Source organism: Galeopterus variegatus, unplaced genomic scaffold, assembly GCF_000696425.1.
Source record: "Galeopterus variegatus unplaced genomic scaffold, G_variegatus-3.0.2 Scaffold683, whole genome shotgun sequence".
Taxonomy (NCBI): Eukaryota; Metazoa; Chordata; class Mammalia; order Dermoptera; family Cynocephalidae; genus Galeopterus; species Galeopterus variegatus.
Genome location: NW_007726794.1, coordinates 299,907 through 319,291, shown reverse-complemented (window position 1 = coordinate 319,291; position 19,385 = coordinate 299,907).

Below are 19,385 nucleotides of genomic sequence, written 5' to 3'. Positions count from 1 at the left end.
TATTATACATTAGACACAGAGATGTGCATTTGCATGTGTTGTGCAAGCAGCTCTGTTTACAACAGCTAAGAGTTGGAACCAATCTAAGTGTCTATCGATGGACAACTGGATAAGAAAAATGTGGCATATCTACACAGTGGAATACTACTCTGCCACAGAAAGGAATGAAATTCTGCCATTTGCAGCAACATGAATGAACTTAGAGAAAATTAAGTGACATAAGCCAGGCACAGAAGGAGAAATACTGCATGTCCTCACTAATAAGTGGGAGCTAAAAAAAAAATAAAAAAACCACAACGAAACACAACAAAAACAGATAAATAGAAAAAGAAAGAAAGATACAACCACAATAATTCATTGAACTTTCAAAAGGAGAGAATGGTACTGGCCACCAGAGGATCGGAAAGGAGGGGGTGGGTAGAAAGAAACTGGTAAAGGGCCACAGAAAATGATTACATTGTGTAATGATAAATACAGTAAAAATAAATGATGAAACATTTTTAAAAATAAAAAAATTTGTAAAAGACAATTGGTTTATCTAGAAAGAAAGAAAGAAAAAGAACTTGAAAGACAAATGTGGAAATTTGGATTTGATCTGAGAGAGTATGTGTTTTTTGCTGATGACATTTCCTGAGAAGAGAAGTGGCCCATTGAAATGGTGTGTAAAGAAGGGGAATTCTGGCATTTGGGTCCAGAATGGTTCAGTGAGCAGAGATCCTTAACAAGGAACAACTTAGTCTGAGAGCGACTAGAGAACTTAGGAAACATGCTTCAAAGGCCAAGAATACAGAACTAGATTCTCCTTCTTCCAAAGGGGAGACTGACATAAAAAGCTTCATGAAGTAAGGAAGAGTGTACCTTCATGACAAAGGGTTTTAAAAGTTCAATTAATAATTCTCATGGCCTTATGTTACATGGCCTTTTTAAAAAATCTAAATTGGCTTTCTGATTTCTCAGTGTAGGAAGCAATTTTCACACCACTTTGAGTCTCCTCTCAAGCTGAAGAAACTTATTTTAAAACTGTTTAAATCTCACAGTAGAGGGTAGCCATATTCACTTTTATATCCATTGCCCTGGAGTGTCAATTCCATTGTGTTATAATAACTGGTTTGATTTTAATACATAAAAGGGAGCCCCATCACTGAAATATAGTATAAGGATTCCAGTTTTTAAAAAGAAATCCGTAGGTTGGTAGGGATGAGGGATCCAGCAGGAAGAACTGGATGAGTTCTCCAAATATAAATCTCAATAGGGAGGATAGTAAAAATAAAATATATATCCAAAGTCTAAGAGAATGAAGCATGATGTGAGGAATCAAAAACCTACCGCAATACTCACATGCGGACTCGAAGCCTCCATCAGCCCGGGTCCCCACAGGATTGGAGTGACCAGAGGCCCCTGCAGATGTGAAGTATGAATGAGAGTTAACCATTGTTGCATTAACTGCCAAGACTGTGCTTGTCACACGGCATAACCTAGCCTATCCCCACTGTCATCCTCAGCTTCCAGTACTCACCTCCCCAGGATCTCACTTTGCTTTAGGGTTCTGAGGTGATTTTACGCCAGCTGAACAGTACATTTAAAATTACAAATGTTATCCAGATTTTTCCCTTCACTTGGGAGGGTTGTTCAGGGTATCCAAAGTGCCATGCTGTCAGAAATGGGAGTCTAGTACTGGGTAATTTTATTCCATTTTGGGGGTGGCAGTTTTGTTTTCCTTTGGCATATGAATGAAATAGGAAATCTATTTGAAGTTACTCTAGTTACATCTTGTTTGTTCAACTAAAACAAAAAAAAGGAGGGTTTCATCCAGTTTACTTTGCTTAAGTCCATGGCCAAGTTTGCATCCTAACATGACACATCATAGAATTATATTACCTTTAAAAAATCTTTATTGAGATATAAGTTATATACCAAACAATTCACCCCCTTACTGTGTACAATTCAATAATTTTTGGTCTACTTACAGATGAGTGCAATTTATTACCACAGCCAATTTTAGAACATGTTTATCACTTCAAAAACAAATCTTGCATTCTCTGGCTAATATTCCCCTGAACCCTGTACACCCATCCAGAGGACTTTGGTGGGATGATTTGGTTGCATATACCTTCTTTCTAGGGAAGAGTAAAATTATGACTTTTGTCTTAATAAAAAATGATAACTTCCTCTTTTGCAAGAAAGGTAAAGAAGCCCACCAGGGCCCTTTGCCTGTGTGCCTCATTGGACCTCTTTCGTGATATCAAAAAACAAAGTTTCAACAAATTGACTTTAATGATCTAACTGGCTTTTACTAGTATTCATGAATCAGGCAGTATCCCATCCGTGAATAAGAAGGCTCTCTGATGAGCTGAGCAGAGGGGTTGGGCTTCATAGGCAGAAAAGGCTGAAGAAAGCAGAAACAAGGAACAAAAGGCAGAATAATTTTAAAGTTATTTTCCTTATAGAGTTAAAGCAGAGGAGACTTCCTTATTATGCTGGCTCAGGTTGACTGGGCCCCTTTGCATTGGTTGCTGTGAGTCTCCAGTTTTATGGAAAACTGGCCCGTTTCTAATTTCAGTGATTTTGCGGCATCTAGCATCAATGACTCCATTCTGGTTTGTTTGAGCCTTTTGGGGCCTAGGGCAGGAGCTCAATCCAAGACAACAGCCTCCCATAAATCCTATGTCATACTGCTCATTGCACAGAGAATTTCTCATTTGTACAGAGAAGCCTTCCTGACACACCCCATCTAAGTGAAACTCATACCTCATCTCTGCCTCTGCCACCTTGTTATCTTGGCTTTTTTCCTTCATAGCATGCATCACATCATTTTTTGTTTTAGCTTAACTTCACTGAGGTTTAATTTACACATAATAAAATGTGTCCATTTTAAGCATGCAATTTGACAAATATATATCACTGCCACCCCAATTGAACTATAGCACATTCCGTCACCCTCCAAATTTCCTCTTCCTTCTCCAAATTCAATCCTCTCCACTTCAACCCCAGGCAACCCTTCTGTCACTATAGATTAGTCTTGTCTGTTCTGGAATTTCATAGTAATCACAATTTAAATTATTTGTTTGCTTATCTATTTCTTTTTTTGTCTCTACCACTAGACTCTTTTTTTTTAAACCATTGTTTTGTAGCGCAGAATGTCTGGTACAAAGTCAGACAGTGCCAGAATGAATCCCATTTGCTTATCTATTTCTTTTTTTGTCTCTACCACTAGACTCTTTTTTTTAAAACCATTGTTTTGTAGCGCAGAATGTCTGGTACAAAGTCAGACAGTGCCAGAATGAATCCCAAATATTTCTATTGAACAGCTTTGATTTTAAAAAACGGAAGCATCGAAATATTTGAAGGTAATGGTGAGGACTTTACTGGGAGGCTTAACAAGCAGGAGTCCCTTATTCATCTCGTCTGCCTTTTTGCCTTCCTCGCCCTCACCTTTTTCACAACAATGTCCAAGGCAGCCTTGAGTAGGGAAGAAAGTCCTAAGGGTCACATTCCTTTGCCGTTGGGCAAAATGTGTTACCTTAAATAAACGGGTTGGAATAGTCTCATTTAATCATAATGTTCTGGAACATTGAACATTGAACTTTCAACTTTGTAGATGAAGACATTTCTAATGGCATCTTGCAATTCCATACCCTTGATAACAGGACATGAGAGCAATTCAAACCACACACCTACTTCTGAAAATACTCCCAAGACACATGTGTCCTACCAGCTATGTCATAGCAGCTCTGTTAATTTTTGATAAAATATTTCTCTTACTATACTAGGACGGTAATTCAAAAAGTTTGTGGAAAAATAGAATTAAAAGATAATATGAATCAAATATATATATAAAATGAAACCTTGAATTATATAAACGCTTTTCTCCATAAGTGTTTAAAGTCTGTGAACTGGCATCTCCCATTCACACACGGGGCTGGAAGGCTCACTCTGGGCACCTCTGCTTCACAGGTGGGGAAGCTGAGACCCTTATGCTGAGGCCGTTCCCGGCTTCCTCTGCAGGCGCTCATTTCCGGTTTGGCAGCGTGCACACCCCCTTCAGCTGAAGTTCTAAATCTCTTCCTCTCTCAACTATCTAGGACACATGAGAATTAACCTACTCATGTAGATTACAGGGCCCCAGCCCTCATTAACCTTAATATTGAAAGAAATACAGCTTTTGCAGTTGCAGAAAAGGAAATGCCCTTCCTCTCAGCACAAATAGTAACATTTTCTTGAGCTTTGGAGATGGGCTTCTTAGGAAGGAATTCATCCAGTGTAAACACTTGTTTCCAGTCAGTGAAAATTTCACATCTATACTACCCCTGGGTTTGTGGGCTCCTTTATAAAGCATTTAAAAATTAGATCCCTGAGGTCATTTTATAGTAGAGCAAGGTGCTATATCTTCTGTATTTTCTTGATGTCTTTTGAATTAATGACTGGGTCTTGAAATTCTCACCTTCCTCCCTGGTGGGTACTTGATTGTTATTTGTTGAAGGGCTGAATAGCTGACACTTCCTTCTTAAGTACTGAGGTCAAATGCACCGTAGGCCTCTTTTCAGACATCAGGCTCTCTGTCTTTACCCTGCTTGCCTAATCTGACTTTTGCTTTAATGGGATTTAAGTGCGGAGCAAATCTCAGCCACGTCCTTGTCCTTATCCCTCCTCTTTGATAGGTGTTGCTTTTGTTGATGACACTGGGTTTTGGGAGAAAGTCAGCATATGGGGGGATGGGGAAAGGGGAGAGAGTTCAGGATATAAATTCTTAACCTTGGTAAGTTGGAGAAATGCCTGAGGACAATGAACCTCAGAGAGGGCAAAAAGAGGAAGAGCAGCTGGGGAAGAAAATCTGCTCAGAAGCAGACCAGGCTATAACTTCTAGCTGGCAGTACAGTTTCTAGAAGCAATAAACCTGTGTAAGAAAATTTGAGCAACTGGGCTTCATACACAGAAGCAGTAGCTTAAGAAGCTCTGTATTTTGCTAAGCTTTGATGACATTCCCCCCCCCCCCGCCCCTGCCCCCTGCCACCAGATGAAGGTCAGGCCTTTCCAAGAAGGCTGATGAAATTTCCATGACTGTTCATTTTGTTCCAACCCTCCCCAAAATAGTCATTTCTCTTCTCTTGACCCAGGCTGTCAAGCAAATGTTTAATTGTCCTCTAGAATGATCTGATACTTTTTAGATCCAGGTTTGTCACATTGGGGGTCACATGAGTCTTGAAATGTTGAGTAGGTTCCAACAGCATTTAAACAAACAACAAAGCAGGGCAGAGAGTAGAAAATATCAGAATACCTCGTACATAGTGAGGGGAAATGCTTTGTGGAACTCTGTTTTAGTCTGTATGCATATGCATGAGGTTGCAACATAAAATGTCTTTTTGTGGATTATGGTGAAAAAAAGTTTGAAAGTCACTGGTTAAAAATACTCAACTTTTGTGCCAGCACCTCAGGGCCTTTCTAGGGACCTGAGGCATGGAGCCCAGGAGCAGACCCCCCGTCCCAAAAACAGGCACTGTGCCAGCACCTTGGGGCCCATCCAGGGATCTGAGGCATGGATCTGGAGACCAGACCCTCCTCCCACAACCAGGCACACCATGCCAGTGCCTCAGGGCCCACCCAGGGTCTTGAGGGATGGAACCAGGACTGGACACTCCCCACAACCAGGCACACTGCCAGCACCAAGGAGCATGCCAAAAACAACTCCATGTGGGTGGCCCACCACAGCCACCACTATAAGCATGGCTGTGATGAAAGCGGCTAGATGCCACAACCACCATGCAAATGGCCTGCCAGCCACTGGAGTACATTGACACAACAAAAGTCACCAGCAGAGATAAAGAAGAGGATGTCTCTCTCCACAAAGCCCATTTCAGAGTGACAGAAGAAGCATCTGCTCTATGACAATACTGGGGGACCTGATCACACCTCTCAGCACTGGACAGATCCTCTAGGCAACAAATCAACAGAGTAACCATTATTCTTTCAGAAGGAGAGAAGAAATCTAGGGTAATTAGAGGAGGGAAGGGAGAGAGAGAAAGGGATGGGGAGAGATTGGACAAGGGGCTTAAAGAATAATTATGACTTGTAACAATGTATATGCTAATAATATTGATTTGATCAACATATCTCAATGTTGAACACCAAAAATTTGTATAATCAATTTTGATTCAATAAAATTTTTTTTAAAAAAGTCAACTTAAAAAAAACTTTTTATTAGGAAAATGTCCCAACATACATAAAAGTGGTGACTAATAAAATGCACCCTGTTGTGATCCTCATCCAGTTTCCAACATCCTGCTCATTTCCTTCAGTAATTTATTTTTATTATTTCTTTGCTCCAGCCTACCAATTTCAGGGAAGATTTCCAGCAGAACCATACTTCCTGATGGTTCAAGTTTTAAATATCTAAGGCCAGTTGGGAGCCTTCCTGAAAGACTTCAGTAAACCACTGAGAAAAACAAGCTCAGAAGTAGTGAGGCCAACCTCACGGATGCTGGTTACACCAGTTCTGTGGCTTTTTTGGAAAAGACAGTCAGATCATTTGGTTTAGTTCAAAAGTTCCCTCCCCCGTTTCCCTTTACCTCATCCCATTTGGAAGCAACAGGATTAGACAATAGAGAAAGGCAGAGCTGCGAATATCTAGTCCATCCCTTTTGTTTTACAGATGAAGAAACTAAATTCTAGGGGTGAGAACTGAGTTATACAAGAGAGCTTCTCATTTAGTGCTGTCTCTAACAGCTCCCACTTGGTGCCAGGAGTGCTGGCATTGGGATCACCCTTTCACAGACAGAAAACCGGGATATAAGACAGTCACGTACCTCACCCATAGCCTCTTACCATATCGTTAGTGAGCCAGAAATAACATGAAGGCTCCTCCTTCTCTTGCAGTTGTTTGCTTCTTAGGATTGGCCAAATGAGTATGTGTGTGAAAGGAGGGAGAGATGGAGCAGGAGGAGGGTGTCACCAATCTCCCTGTGGTCCTATCTTTTCCTCCAAGGCCACATCAACAAGGAGTGGCCCAACTGCATTATCAATATCATTTCATCCACTGCTGCACACTCAGGTCTTTTTTTGCTCCACTAGACAAGACAGCCCAGCATGTTCCCAAGAATGGTTTTAGAAGTTACATACAGGACTTGATCATCATTTCATAATGCCAGCTCCCTGTGCAGTATAAAATTTGAACTAGGGAGTGGTTTCCTACAGAGAAAAAAACTAAATTGAATTAAATAAAGACTTCACAACCTCTCTGTCAAGATTTTGAGCAATTATTCTCACTGGTCCCCTTCCTCCTCTTTGTCCTTCATGACTTCCCCCTCCAACTTCAAAAACAACATAGAGGTCATAGACTGACACTCCCTCGATTTTTCCCACCAAACATGCAGCTCCAAGGCTCTCCATTAGCACTGCTCTGCCTACACTCCACACTCCATTCTAGCTACGGCTGCTCTTTCTTTCTCTCACAGTCAAACAGCTCAGAAGTTCTGCCTGTTTCCTCACTGCCCACTCGTTTCTCAGCCCACTCCAGTCGATCACTTCACTTCACTAACACAACTCTTTTGAGGGTCTCTGATGACCTCTGTGTTGTCTAATCCAGAGAGCTTTTTCCATTCCTCATTACATCTCGCCATTGCCTCCTGTCGATATATCCTCTTTCCTAGCTATACTCTCGGTTTTCTCCAACACTCTTGGTTTCCCTCCAACCTCTAGCTTTTCTGTACCCTTTGCAGGTTCATCTTCCACCTACCAGCCATGATGGAACTTCTCAGGACCATGATATTGGCCATATTCCCATGCCATAGTCTCTCTCTAAGTTAGTTTCCCAGTGTCCCTGGTTCAAATTTCCACCTTTATGTTTAAACTTTTATATTCAACTGCCTCTTTGAATCTCCACTTACCTATTTTAAAGGCACTTTAAATTTAAGTTCCCTAAAACTAAACTCGTAATCTTCTCCCCAAACCTGGTCTTCCTCCAGGGGGCCTCCTCTTTCTGAAATGGCAACTGTCCATACAGCTACACAAGGGACTCATCTTTGTCCCCCTCTTTCTCCCTCACTTCTCATGGCAAATCTATGGGCTAGTCCTTTTGACTGTACTTCTAAAAGCTGTACATCCTGCAAATGGGTTTTGTCTCCTCTTCTTCTTTCTCCTTCTCACCCAGACCGCTGCAATATCTCCCACATATCTTCTCCTGCCCCTTCAGCCCCTGCAGTCCTCTCTCTGCACAATATTAAGAGGGATCTAAAATTGCAACTCTGATTAGTTTGCCCCTACCAAAATTCCTCAATGTTTTTTCTGCTGCTCTGAAGATAAAGACTGAGGGCACGCCAGTTAGCTCAGATGGTCAGAGCGTAGTGACCAAAGTCCGGTGTTTGATCCTTGTACTGGCCAGCTGCCAAAAACAGAAATGAAAATAAAAAAGTAAAGGTAAAGGCTAAGCTCTTCATGTAGCCTGCAAGACCTAGATGGCCTGGCCTGCCTCCCTCTCCAGTCCCACCTCTCTCCCCTTCTCCCCAGCCCAGCCCCAATGCCTTCTTCTCCATGCCCACTCCCACTGCCAGCTGGTTCCACTTGCTGGTCTCCATCCAGAATGCGACCTCTCTCCTGACTCCTGCGCTCTCCCCCCACCCCACCCTTCTTGAGCTTATCACAGTAATCTTATCACAGTAATTTGCGAATGATTATTTAATTAATATCTTACTTCCCTTCAGATTGTTAGTTCAATGAAGACAGAAACATTGCCTGTTTCTACTCATTGTGTTATCTTCAACACTTGATGCTGGGCCTGCCAAACTATAGGTGTTCAAAAAAAAAATTAGGTACAATGGAAGTTCCTTTGTTCTCCTCTTTAAGAGCCTTCTCCTTCTTTCTTTCACTACCCTGAAATTGGTACCTGTTCCTCAAATCTGTAAGTCCATGTTTTTTATGTTTACTGAATCTCCATATATCTATTATTCAATACCCATGTATAAAACATATTGTTCTCGTGTTTAGTATTTATACAAATGGAGTCATATTCTACCTATCATCCGGCATCTTGTTCCATTCAGCCCATAGTTTTTCAGATTGATGATATAGATCAATTCATTTATTTTGACTACTAAATAATATACCATTATAAAAATAAATCACAATATTTTAATACTTTTATCATTGAATTTTGTGTTTTTTATTTATTATTATTTTGGCTTTGTTGCCTTTTCTCCTTTACTGAATGTTATGGACTGAATGTTTGTGTTGTCCCCTCTACCCCCAATTCAAATGTCGAAGCCCTAAACTCCAATGTGACAGTATTTGAAGATGGTCCTTTTGGAGGTAGTTGGGATTAAATGAACTTGTAGGGTGGGCCCTCATGATGGGATTAGTGCCCTTATAAGAACAGACACCAGAGAGTTCTCTCTCTCTCTTTCCTCCATGTGAGAACACAGTGTGAAGGTAGCTGTCTGCAAGCCAGGAAGAGAGCCCTCACCAGAAACTGAATTGGCAGGCAACTTGGTCTTGGAATTCCCAACCTCCAGAACCATGAAAAATAAATGTCTGCTGTTTAAGCACCCAAGTCTATGGCATTTTTGTTATAGCAGCTGAAGCAAACTAAGGCACTGACTTCTTCTGAACTGATGTTTTTTTTATTTCCCCTCTTTTTTTTTCTACTGGTCTGCAAGTCTTACAGTTCATTTTTATTCTTTTACTGTTCTCTGTTAAGCATTTAATACATATTTAACTCAGCACAACCTAAAGTTAACTTCTATGTCCCTACTATTATGACTGCCTTGTTTTATCCCCACTCCACCCATGTTAAATACTTACAGTAGATACTTACTTTTTAAAACACTTGTTTTTTTCAATAATTTTTTCTCACATCCCACTCTGGGTTTGATTTATAGTTATTTGTAATTCTTTCAGTGAAGGTTGATAAGTAGAAAACCCTTTCATTCTTTGTCACACACAAAAAGTCTTTATCTTGCCCTCCTTCTTGAATATAGTTGGGTATGTAGGCTTAGAAAAATAACTGCAAAGCAGTGATTACATCTGAGTGGAGAGACTACTGGTAGCTTTCTATATTCACTTGCATATTCTAACTTTTCTATGTTGAATATTATCTGTGCAATTTCTTAAAAGTTAGAAAGTAAACAACAAAACAATAAGAAATGAAATACTTTGGTATCTGGATCATCAACTCAATGCCAAATCCTCAGGTATTCCAATCATGTTTCTGCAAGATTTTCTTCAAGAGGACCATTGAAGGTGATGCTGTTGCCATGGCACCATGCAAGTGGTCCTCTTAGATGTTAAAATGGAGGAGTCACATCATTCTAGGCTCAGGTTTCAGCTGCTCTGGCCTGCATTTGTTTGCACAACTTTAATGCAAATATACCTTTAATCCTGCTTTCTACTTGACATCAGAAATTCTCTTCCCCAGTGGTGGAATGTAACGTCTGTCTTCATGTAAGACTTGAAGCTGGCATGTGAACGAATCATAGCTGACACCTGCTGTACCTGAGAAGTATGACTACATCCCCTCTCTGCTTTCAAAGCGGATTTCTTTTTACATGAGTGATGCTTCAGTTGGCGTTACAAGCAGCATCTGTTCATGGGATGGAAATCCAGAGTGCAATCCAGGTCTCCTCCAGAATCACCAGCTTTCAAAGGGCCATAGTGAAAATCAGATTTCTAAGGAGAGATCACAACCAGTGACATTGAGCTAAAGTCATTTTTCCAGCTGCCTGGAAAGCTGGTCAGCTGGAGAAATCTCAATTCTATTCACACAGAACTTCAGCAAGCCAATTAGTCCACATTGCTATTTTATTTTTAGCAGATTGTGTTTGGGTTTTTGTTTTCTCTTGGGTTTTGGTTTAAACAAATTTTTTTTCTGCTCCTATCACATTGAATCAATTCTATTCACACAGAACTTCAGCGAGCCAATTAGTCCACATTGCTATTTTATTTTTAGCAGATTGTGTTTGGATTTTTGTTTTCTCTTGGGTTTTGGTTTAAACAAATTTTTTTTCTGCTCCTATCACATTGAATCCTGCAGATTATGTAGGATGAAAAGTAGCTTCTCCTGATGTTTATAGTCAGTACATTTCTTTAAGAGAAAAAAAAACAACCAAACCAAACCAATCCTGACATCAAAACCCATCTGGTAACATGTACCTCCAAACTGACCATAAGAGATTCAATGGAATGCAGACATTTTATCTTGTATGGAGCAGGTACTCAGCACTGTTTCCATTTGAGAATGGGTTTACTGTATTTAGTATTCCCTTACTGGAGAATGCCAGGGAATGGTTCAATATGGAAAAATATAATTGTGGGACATCCACATAATAGATGGAGGAGAAAGCACATGCATTTATTCTCATTTCCTTCAGAAACCTCACTACTACAATAGGAAAGACATTTTAAAGAAAGCACATATGCATAAAAGGAAAGAGAATAGAAGGCTGGAAAGCAGATAAACAAGCAATGACTTAGCAGTCAGCTGTAGAAAAGCTGAGGAGCATGAAAAAATGCTCAACATCACTCAGCATTCAGGAAATGCAAATCAAAACCACACTGAGATACCATCTCACCCCAGTTAGGATGGCTAATATCCAAAAGACTCTGAATGATAAATGCTGGCGAGGTTGCGGAGAAAAAGGAACTCTCATACATTGCTGGTGGGATTGCAAAATGGTGCAGCCTCTATGGAAAATGGTATGGAGGTTCCTCAAACAATTGCAGATAGATCTGCCATATGACCCAGCTATCCCACTGCTGGGAATATACCCAGAGGAATGGAAATCATCAAGTCGAAGGTATACCTGTTTTCCAATGTTAATTGCAGCACTCTTTACAATAGCTAAGAGTTGGAACCAGCCCAAATGTCCATCATTAGATGAGTGGATAAGGAAAATGTGGTATATCTACACAATGGAATACTACTCTGCTATAAAAAAGAATGAAATATTGCCATTTGCAAAGACATGGATGGACCTAGAGAGAATTATATTACGTGAAACTAGTTAGGCACAGAAAGAGAAATATCACATGTTCTCTCTTATTTGTGGGAGCTAAAAATAAATAACTAAATACACAAACAAACTGGGGGGGGGAAGAAGACGTAACAATTACAATTCCTTGAAGTTGATACAACAAGCAAACAGAAAGAAGGTTGTTGGGGGGGGAGGGAGGAGGGAGGGAGGTTTTGGTAATGGGCCACAATAATCAACCACATTGTATATTAACAAAATAAAATAAGACTTAAACAAAAAGAATAATTACAGTTTGTAACAATATATATGCTAGTAATATTGATTTAATCAACATATCTCAATGTTGAACCCCCAAAACATGTATAACCAATTTTGATTCAATAAAAATTAAAATAAATAAATAAACACACAAAAAACAGAAAAGCTGAGGAGCAATCTGTTTTATACAGCAGAAGCCCACCACCCCCAAAGTTTCAGGAACTGTGTGTGAAGAGGAGGTAAGAATGCAGCTAAGAAGAGGTGAATTGTTTGAAAGTCTGTTTAAGAAGAAATTAAACTTCTCTATCTTCTGTCCCACTCCAGAGAGCCTCTAGAAAGGGTCTCTGGACTGGAAGAACATAGGCCATAGTTGACAGCGGGGAGACAGTATCATCAAGAGAGTGATTAAGTGACCCTTATATACTGACTATTGAAACCCCCAGCTTGCTTCTTGCAGAATGATGGCAGTCAAGGCTGTACCCTCCAGGAAGGAGACTAGTAGATTTTTGTCTGCAGAATCTGACCTGCTCAAGAGAAAGATAAAAAACACTTGTATCAGGGGTTTACTAACTTAATGGCCCAGTGAGATACTCTAAACCAGGGTTTCTCAAACAAACTAGTGACATTATGGGCAGGAAAATTCTTTGTTGTGTGGGGCTGTCCTGTGCACTGTAGGATGCTGAGCAGCACGCCTGGCCTCTGCTCATTATATGCCAGTAGCGTCTCCCAGAGTCATAACAATCACCAATGTCTTGCCCCCTGGTGAGAACTACAGCTCTACGCTGAAGCCCATGAGCAACAAGTTCCACTTGTACACTCAGAGTTGCCAATCAGTATCTTAGTTCTTCATTTGCTCTTGCCCATGAGTTGGCAACCAAAAGTCAGCAGACACCTGAGGAGGAAAGCCTCTAATGTGTAATATGGAGATGAAAATAAATTTTTAAAAAAAGTTTAGAGGAACAGACTATACAGGAAGAACTTCAAAAATTATAATTATTATCCTGAGAGAGAAAGGACAATGCAAAAGCACTCTTGGAAATTAAAAATATGACTATAAAAATTTATAAATGCAATAAAAGGAATGCAAGAAAAAGTTGAGGAAATCTTCCAGAAAGCAGAGCAAAGAGATAGAGAATTAAAGAGGAAAGATAAAAATTAGAAGATAAGACCAGGAGGATCAAAATGTAAGTGACAAATTCTAGGAGGAAAAAAGAGTGCAAATGGAAGTGATCGTTAGAAGGGAATCATCAACAAAATAATTCAAGAGCTTTTCCCAGAACTAGACAAAAAAAAAAAAAATTTATAAATGCAATAAAAGGAATGCAAGAAAAAGTTGAGGAAATCTTCCAGAAAGCAGAGCAAAGAGATAGAGAATTAAAGAGGAAAGATAAAAATTAGAAGATAAGACCAGGAGGATCAAAATGTAAGTGACAAATTCTAGGAGGAAAAAAGAGTGCAAATGGAAGTGATCGTTAGAAGGGAATCATCAACAAAATAATTCAAGAGCTTTTCCCAGAACTGAGGCGCATGAGTTGTTTGAAATTGAATGGGCCCCTCAAGTATCTAGCACAGTAGATCAAATAAAGATCCACACCAAGGCATACTGTTATAAGATTTCAGAATACGAAGGTGAAAGAGATAGACACTCTGAAAAGCTTTTAAAGAAAAAGTTGCATGCACTATTTCTAGAATCAGAATGGCTTTGTAATTCTCAGATGTATCACTGGAAGCTGGAAGACAACAGAAGAATGCCTTCAAAATTCTGAAGGAAATAATTACACAACAGCAGATTGAAGTCACCCGCAGATGTGAGAGGTCTTTAATTTTCCTCCCATGGACTCCTTCTCAGAAAGCTATTAGAGGAAGTGTTTTACCAAAATATGGGAGAATACCAAGAAAGAAGAAGTCATGAGGCAATCAATTTCCCACAGGAGGATGGCAAAGGTATAGTCCAGCATATCCATGGTTCATTTCTTCAGTCATGACAGACCAGGGAAGCGAGAATGTTGTGAAAGTTATTCTTCCATGAAGATGTAATTGAGAGGACATGATGTATTCAAATATACAAGAAAGTTGACTTTCTTGTCAACTGAGAGTTGACTAAGACAACAGCAGAGAATTTGGGGTTGAAGTAGTGATAAATTTTTAGAAAACAAAGTATACAAACAAATGAAAATTTTTACACCAGGGAAAATAGAATTTTGTGCAGGAAAGAAAAAATCATGGAATACTACATGACTAAGTTGTGAATAGTGTTTACATAGCCATCACAATACAAACTCTATCTGCTCAACAAAATTATCCTATGGTTACTTCAGGAAGATGGTAGAAGAAGGGCAAGGTATGTGGTGAGTCAGGGGGCTGCTGGAGACAGACACCGAATCTCTTCCACTGTCAGAGGAAGTTAGTTCATACCTAGTACTTGATCAGCCCTGTGGGGCCGTGCCTGTTTCACAGATATATGAATTTCACAGATATATGTATTTCACAGATATATCCTATTTCACAGATATATCCTATTTCACAGATATATGTATACATTCATCTCATTGTTTTATGCAATTGGACCAAACAAGTATTGTCTTAAGCATTAGATTTGTGTTGTGGTTCTTGGCTTAGCCATTCCTAGCTGTATGATTTAAGCAGATCATTTAATCTCTCTAAGCCTCAGGATGATAACCAGGAACATGAGNTTTACAATAGCTAAGAGTTGGAACCAGCCCAAATGTCCATCATTAGATGAGTGGATAAGGAAAATGTGGTATATCTACACAATGGAATACTACTCTGCTATAAAAAAGAATGAAATATTGCCATTTGCAAAGACATGGATGGACCTAGAGAGAATTATATTACGTGAAACTAGTTAGGCACAGAAAGAGAAATATCACATGTTCTCTCTTATTTGTGGGAGCTAAAAATAAATAACTAAATACACAAACAAACTGGGGGGGGGAAGAAGACGTAACAATTACAATTCCTTGAAGTTGATACAACAAGCAAACAGAAAGAAGGTTGTTGGGGGGGGAGGGAGGAGGGAGGGAGGTTTTGGTAATGGGCCACAATAATCAACCACATTGTATATTAACAAAATAAAATAAGACTTAAACAAAAAGAATAATTACAGTTTGTAACAATATATATGCTAGTAATATTGATTTAATCAACATATCTCAATGTTGAACCCCCAAAACATGTATAACCAATTTTGATTCAATAAAAATTAAAATAAATAAATAAACACACAAAAAACAGAAAAGCTGAGGAGCAATCTGTTTTATACAGCAGAAGCCCACCACCCCCAAAGTTTCAGGAACTGTGTGTGAAGAGGAGGTAAGAATGCAGCTAAGAAGAGGTGAATTGTTTGAAAGTCTGTTTAAGAAGAAATTAAACTTCTCTATCTTCTGTCCCACTCCAGAGAGCCTCTAGAAAGGGTCTCTGGACTGGAAGAACATAGGCCATAGTTGACAGCGGGGAGACAGTATCATCAAGAGAGTGATTAAGTGACCCTTATATACTGACTATTGAAACCCCCAGCTTGCTTCTTGCAGAATGATGGCAGTCAAGGCTGTACCCTCCAGGAAGGAGACTAGTAGATTTTTGTCTGCAGAATCTGACCTGCTCAAGAGAAAGATAAAAAACACTTGTATCAGGGGTTTACTAACTTAATGGCCCAGTGAGATACTCTAAACCAGGGTTTCTCAAACAAACTAGTGACATTATGGGCAGGAAAATTCTTTGTTGTGTGGGGCTGTCCTGTGCACTGTAGGATGCTGAGCAGCACGCCTGGCCTCTGCTCATTATATGCCAGTAGCGTCTCCCAGAGTCATAACAATCACCAATGTCTTGCCCCCTGGTGAGAACTACAGCTCTACGCTGAAGCCCATGAGCAACAAGTTCCACTTGTACACTCAGAGTTGCCAATCAGTATCTTAGTTCTTCATTTGCTCTTGCCCATGAGTTGGCAACCAAAAGTCAGCAGACACCTGAGGAGGAAAGCCTCTAATGTGTAATATGGAGATGAAAATAAATTTTTAAAAAAAGTTTAGAGGAACAGACTATACAGGAAGAACTTCAAAAATTATAATTATTATCCTGAGAGAGAAAGGACAATGCAAAAGCACTCTTGGAAATTAAAAATATGACTATAAAAATTTATAAATGCAATAAAAGGAATGCAAGAAAAAGTTGAGGAAATCTTCCAGAAAGCAGAGCAAAGAGATAGAGAATTAAAGAGGAAAGATAAAAATTAGAAGATAAGACCAGGAGGATCAAAATGTAAGTGACAAATTCTAGGAGGAAAAAAGAGTGCAAATGGAAGTGATCGTTAGAAGGGAATCATCAACAAAATAATTCAAGAGCTTTTCCCAGAACTGAGGCGCATGAGTTGTTTGAAATTGAATGGGCCCCTCAAGTATCTAGCACAGTAGATCAAATAAAGATCCACACCAAGGCATACTGTTATAAGATTTCAGAATACGAAGGTGAAAGAGATAGACACTCTGAAAAGCTTTTAAAGAAAAAGTTGCATGCACTATTTCTAGAATCAGAATGGCTTTGTAATTCTCAGATGTATCACTGGAAGCTGGAAGACAACAGAAGAATGCCTTCAAAATTCTGAAGGAAATAATTACACAACAGCAGATTGAAGTCACCCGCAGATGTGAGAGGTCTTTAATTTTCCTCCCATGGACTCCTTCTCAGAAAGCTATTAGAGGAAGTGTTTTACCAAAATATGGGAGAATACCAAGAAAGAAGAAGTCATGAGGCAATCAATTTCCCACAGGAGGATGGCAAAGGTATAGTCCAGCATATCCATGGTTCATTTCTTCAGTCATGACAGACCAGGGAAGCGAGAATGTTGTGAAAGTTATTCTTCCATGAAGATGTAATTGAGAGGACATGATGTATTCAAATATACAAGAAAGTTGACTTTCTTGTCAACTGAGAGTTGACTAAGACAACAGCAGAGAATTTGGGGTTGAAGTAGTGATAAATTTTTAGAAAACAAAGTATACAAACAAATGAAAATTTTTACACCAGGGAAAATAGAATTTTGTGCAGGAAAGAAAAAATCATGGAATACTACATGACTAAGTTGTGAATAGTGTTTACATAGCCATCACAATACAAACTCTATCTGCTCAACAAAATTATCCTACGGTTACTTCAGGAAGATGGTAGAAGAAGGGCAAGGTATGTGGTGAGTCAGGGGGCTGCTGGAGACAGACACCGAATCTCTTCCACTGTCAGAGGAAGTTAGTTCATACCTAGTACTTGATCAGCCCTGTGGGGCCGTGCCTGTTTCACAGATATATGAATTTCACAGATATATGTATTTCACAGATATATCCTATTTCACAGATATATCCTATTTCACAGATATATGTATACATTCATCTCATTGTTTTATGCAATTGGACCAAACAAGTATTGTCTTAAGCATTAGATTTGTGTTGTGGTTCTTGGCTTAGCCATTCCTAGCTGTATGATTTAAGCAGATCATTTAATCTCTCTAAGCCTCAGGATGATAACCAGGAACATGAGGAATTTTATTCAATCAACAAACAATTATTGAGCCTTTCCCATGGGCCATGTGGATACAGAGATGAAAGATAACAATCTTTGGCTTCAAGTCCAAGGAGGAAAGCAGATCAGGAAGTTGATGGGATGTGTACAGGGTACTGAGGGGGCACAAGAAGGAAGAGAGACTAACATTTATTGAGCGCTTATTATGTCCATGTAATACATCACACTGTGCTGCCAGCAACCCAGTGATACTATCGGAAATCAAGGCTCAGAAAACCTACATAATTTAAATCCAGTTATAGAGCTAGAAACTAGCTACAGAGCAGGATCTAGGCCCAAATCTTTCATGCTCCCATGTCATTCTTTTTTCAAAAACATGTGCCCCCTAAGAGGCACCACACCTAGACAAGGAAGAGATTAAGGTCAGAAAGGATTCAGAAGGTGGTGACAGAGAGGAGCGTTGATGAATGGATTCTGCTGGCCATGGAAAAACTTGGGCACTAAATCTCTTACTCCTGTGCCTGTATCCTATGTTTGCTTTATTTTTGAAGCTCCATTTAGCAAATATTTGATGCCTATTACATGCCACGCACTGTGCTAGGCACTGAAGGACATAAAAGTAAAAACAAAACAGAAGAAAAGAGAAAATAGTACAATTCCTGCTCTGGATAAGCTTATAGTTAGTGGGTCAGAACAATTATTACACAGCATGGAAAATCATATGCTGGGAAGAGCACCTAACACAAATATGTGGGGGGGAGGCGGGAGTGGTGTGGGGGGAGCATGGGAGTCTAGCTGGAGGGCATAGCCGGACTGAGTCTGCAGGAACAGGAGTTAGGAGAAGGCTGTAGGATAGGCTTTCCAGACAGAGGGCGCATCGCGTACCATGCATGCCCTGAGGCATGAGTGCCATGGTGAATTTGGAGAACTGCAACTGGTTCAGTCTGGCTGGACTTTAGAATTTAAGGAGGAGCTGTAAAAAATGAAAGTAAAGCAGTAAACAAGAGCCAGTTTATGTAAAGCCTCACATATCATGCTGAAGAGTTTGAACTTTTAAATTTTGTATTAATGGTGAATCATAGATGGGAGAGAAAGAATTGGACTTGCGACGTAGGAAGATCACTCTGCAGCACAAAGGGTGCATTGGAGGGGAGGAAGACTGGGAGCAGGGAGGCCAGTGAGGAGGCAAATGAATTATTCAGGGCAGAAGTGGTAAGTGGCCAGAACTAGGGCAGTGACAGAGCTGAAGACAGGCAGATGGATCTGAGAGCCGTACAGAGGTGCTTATTTCCCTGGGATGCTCACTCTTCCTGCTAAGATTTCTGCCCAAATTCCCCTCACAAGAGCTGGTCTGGAACTTGTGACAGCAGGGAGGACCTAGCTGCAGCACCGTTTTGTCCACCATGTGCCCTCAGTCATGCCACAGCTCCCCTCTGAGGTCACAACCGGAAAGCAGGTTTGGGGCCAGTGAGTTGGAGCAGCCAGAGGGAAGGGGAGGGCTGGGTCTTCTCGGCAGAGAGAACAGCATGGGTGAAAGTGTGGAAATGTGGGAGAGGACGTTGCACTGGGGAACTGCATGAACAGCTGTATGGCTGGTGTGTAGAGAACGTGTGAGAAAGGGTCAGCAACTAGGCTAGAGAG